The sequence below is a fragment of the Pteropus medius genome, unplaced genomic scaffold, assembly GCF_902729225.1.
Source record: "Pteropus medius unplaced genomic scaffold, Ma_sr-lr_union100, whole genome shotgun sequence".
Classification (NCBI taxonomy): domain Eukaryota; kingdom Metazoa; phylum Chordata; class Mammalia; order Chiroptera; family Pteropodidae; genus Pteropus; species Pteropus medius.
The window spans coordinates 1089067-1093843 of NW_024356397.1; positions in this window are offsets into that span (position 1 = coordinate 1089067).

Consider the following 4777-nt stretch of genomic DNA (forward strand, 5'->3'; position numbering starts at 1 on the left):
ATGGGACTTGGTAATAATTAGATGTGAGAAGTGAACAGAAAGGGTCAAGTTGATCCCAGGTTTCTGGTTTCAATAACCAGATAACAAGTGATGCCATTCACCAAAAAATAAATAAATAAATTGAGGGAAAAGATGATTGGTATAATTCTGTCTTGTTGAATTCCCAATGTCTTTGGAATCTTCCAAAGGAGAGAGATCCAGTAGGCAGTTGGATAGATATTTAAGTCCAGAGCGCAAAAGAGTTTGGACCTAGAGATAGAGACTTAAGATCCTTGAAAGTAAAGGTGATGAGAGTGAAGAAAGATTACTCAGGTCTCCCTGCTTTAGAATACGAGGCTAAGAGGGCCAAAGGCAGCACCCAGGAGACCATCAACATAGAAGGGAAGTATGGAGAATGTGGAGTCAGAGAGATAGGAAGGAACTTAGGAGAGATGAGTCAAGAAGAGAGGCCAATGAAATGACTCCTGAAAACCACTGGCTTAGCAGCCAAGAGGTCACTGGTGGCTCGGCAAGAGGAACTTAAGGAGAATGTTGCAGCTGGACTTTACAGAGCCTGCGAGAGAAACGTAATTCTTCTGACCTGTAGGATTAGGAATATGTCTCCAAACACATAAAAACGGGGACTCCTAACTCAAGGTGTAAGAAAAATCAAGGGCAGGATCCAAGATGTCTGGGTCCAACATCAAAGACTCTGTTGCCTCTGACTGCCTTTGCACTGTCCACTATAATAGCCTCCAGCCACGTGTAACTATAAAACACTTGAGATGTGGCTAGAATAAATTGAGATATTGTAAGTGTAAATTGCATAACAGATTTTAAAGATTTAGTACCAAAAAAAAAAGAACTTAAAATAATTTTTATATTGATCGCATGTTGAAATGATATATATTGGATATGTTGGGTTAAATAAAATATATTATTAAACTTAGTTTCACCTGGTTCTTTTTACTTTTTAAAAATGTGGCTACTAGAACATTTTAAATTACATATGTGACTCATATTAAATTTCTACTGCACAGCACTAGCCTAAGCCCTGTCACTGAGTAGGATGTCCCCACAGCCTGGACATCCCTAGACTCATCTGACTTTCAATATCCCTTCTAGCAGGAAGATAAATTCCATAACTACATTCTAGATACACACCTATGCCCCATGCTCCCAATGCCATAACCTATGGCAAGAGATTCCAGTGCTTAATACCCATCTCCAGTTTCCCTTTTACTGGTCTCTTGTATTTTTTCTTTCTCTGAATCTGTTGTTAATCAAGCAAAAGCAAAAATGTCCTGTCCTAACTCTCATGAAAATAGATTTTTTCCCCACCTTGGAGTCCAGAATCTCTCTCTCAACCCTAAATTTAGAAGCCATGTCATTTCCCTGTTTTCTCCATTCTTCAACTCCTTTTTTGCCTTTCTGAAACTATGGAAATCTCCCAAATTAGGAGAAACACGGTGTTGTGGCAATCACATAGGCTTTTGTCTCTAGACTTAATTTGTCATTCTTCCTAACCATGTGACCTGGAGCAAAACACCTCATACCACTAAGCCCTCATCTGAAAAATGTGGATAACTCCTACCTGGAAAAGTTATTGTGATAAGTATATGAGCTCAGATGTATTAAATGCCTTGTTAAGAGTCTGACACACAATAAGTACTTTGCAATTTAGGGGTTCCCACTTTGTGTCTTATTCCTGCATATTTAGAGAACTAAGAAAAGAAACAGCAAATGCAATTCATATATATGGACTGACAAAACATTAAAACCAAAGGGCGCTTAGAGATATATTTCCAGCTTCTCATTCAGTGCAGAAATTCCCTGGACTACATCCCTCATTGGTAGTCATCCAACGTCTGCTTAAACATCTCCAGGGGCCGTTCATTGGCTCACTCAATAAACAAGAACAAGGCACTGTGGGAACCACAAAGAAGGGCAGACTCAGATCTTGCCGTTAAGGAGCTGATGTATTAGCAAAAAGGATATATTGAGAAATAACTATAATATAAGGTAAATGTGGTATGTGCCAATTGAGGTGCCATGACAGAGAGCTAATAACTTTACAAGTGAATCCATGTTCAACAAAGAATAGTTCTAATATTAAAATCCCTCCCAAATCTCAGACTTCAATTTTCCCATTCAATTAATAGAAAATGGAACAAGATCCTTCCACACTATGCCATGCGTCATCCTTAAGGAGGTCATTTCTGTAATAATCTTAAAATTCCAGGAGGGTATGGATGTGGAAAGGCTAGAATGGATGAATGGAAGCACAGGTGTGGGGAGAACTGAATTAGCTTCAAGATTCTCCAGCCTTTCTTGTATTATGAAATTTCTGGGAGTCCCTTAGATGTATGCCCCACCTCCTGTGTACTACCAGCAATTCCTGTCCTCTTGGAAAGCTCTGCACAACTCAGGACTTATCCAAATGTTTTCTGTCTGTGCTTTTCTCTCCCTTTTCTCCCCATCCCTATCACATTTTCTTCATCTTTTATCAGCATCTCTATAATTTTCTTTGTGTCCATCTCGGCTTCAGGCTGCCCCTCTCATCATTTAGAGTTTTGGTATGTTATTCTTGAGGTCTTTCTGCCTCTATCTTTGTCTCCATCTCTTTTATTCTTTCATCATTTTCCGTTTCTTGGTCTGTTTCCATTTTTCTGTCTCTGGCCTTGCTTTCTCCCCAGCTGCCGCAAAGCCATAAACCCAGCCAGCCCTGCAGCAGGCAGCCGCCAATCACTGAGCTCCAGAAGTTGAGGGGAGGGGGCTGCAGAGAGATGAGAGCATGAAAAAGCTGGGGAGCTGTTGCTACAGCAGGGGATGGGGGAGGCAGAAAAGAGCAGAGAGATGGCACTCCCAGAAGGCAGCCACAGCTGCCTCCACAGCTCTTGTCTGGACCACTTCCCTGCAGGGAGGAGACACCTGGTCTTCCTGTTATGAGGAATGATACCTGGGTTCCTCCCATATACTCCCCAAACCATGGTTTCTCATTCAAAACCACTGGCCACAGATCACTCCATGAGAGATTTGCCTCCTCCTTCACTTTTAGGCCTCCCAAGATGAGAGCACTAAAGGACCCCAAGGGGTGTAAGGATGTGTAGGACAAATGCTTACATGAACATTGGGATATTAGGATGGTCAGGACAGGGCAGAGTGAAGGATGCTGAGAAGCAATGGGTGTTAGGGAGGCACTGAGAGGAGTGAGAATCCTAATAAGCCAAGAGTGAACCAGAAGGTTGGCTACTCCAGGCTTACCAGCTCCCTGGCCATTCCAATAGCAAGACTGACATCCAGTATCTAGGTTGGGATTGGGCAGTTTAGGGTGCTGCAAAATGGGCAACTACTCAGCTCATTATCAGAAACCTACAGGGTCTGGGTTTTGGGGGTGGGGGCTAGAAGGGAAAGCAGGGAAGGGGAGGGATTAGCGAGACATTTTAGGAGGAGAGCAGAGAAGGAGGAACATTTCCGTCCTGTAGGGCAGAAGGAGACAGGCCCCGCAAATAGTAATTCCTGGTGTGCCGGCGACCCCTGCTGGCTGCGCACACCACTGCCTGCGAGAAGAGAAGATACAGCCAGCCTGTGTGAGTCCTGGTGTGGACTGAATGTGACAATGCATTATGTGAGTGTATCACTGTACAACAGTGTAGCGCTGCCTGTGATTGTATGTGGGCACCCCTGGGTGAGGGCAGTAATGTGACCCAGCACAAAAGCCACAAAGTTTAGTATCTGAACTTCTGGTTCCCCTGAGGGGAGTGTAAATATCTGGGAAAGGTGAGGTCTTTGAGCCCAGCATATTTCACCAGTGTCATGTCAGTAGTATAGATTCGCTCGGTGAGGGACTCCTGGCATCAAAGTAAAATGAACTCGTCTGAGTTTAGGGGAAAAAGTGGGGGCTTTAGAATCAGACATCCCTAGGTTAAAATCCTTATCACCTGGTTACTAGCTGTATGACTTCAGGCAAGTTACTTAACTTCTTTGAGCCCAATTTCCTCACCTGTAAGGGCATAATAATACCTATCTCACAGGGTTATTGTGAGTGTTTAGCATAGTGTCCAGCAATAGTAAGCATTTAATAGATGTTAATTTTCTGCTTCCCTCTTCCTTTATTTACTCCCACCCCCAAGGTCGATTTCAAAAGGCAAATAAATGGAGGATGATGTTAACAATGATGATGGTAGTAGTTTATATTTACATCACTCATGCAAATCATTTTAAACATATTTTTAATACATGGCTTTTTTCCTTTTTATTAGCCAAGCACATCATGATCATGTTTTATTGGGATAGAAATATCCTGGTGTTATGGCAGGTATCTAGAATGATGGCCTTATGAAGTGATAACAAGGCATGACAAATCTTTCTTTATTGTGATACATTTTCATTACTCAGGTTAATCAGGAATTACCCATTAGAACAAGGGCTTAAGATAAGTACATGACAGTCATCTGTGGAGATCAGAATCTCCTGATTTTCCAATGAGTATCTAATTGTTATTGCTGTTGTGGGGGGACGATTAATGCTTTGATTGATCTGGTCTTAAAACATTAGAATAATTCAAGGCAATATGATGGTATTTAGAAATAGTATATTCTGAAATTTCAAAGAAGACAGATTTCAATTACACTGAAGGATAGTCTAACCCCTATATATGTCCAGAGACAGGGACAAACTACTTTAAAGTAAAGAGCTGCATTTCAACAGAAGTATTGAAGCAGTAGCTGGCTAACTCCCTGACAGGCTTACTGTGAAAGAAATTTGGCCTGCCAAGGGAGATCAGATAAGAGGCCCT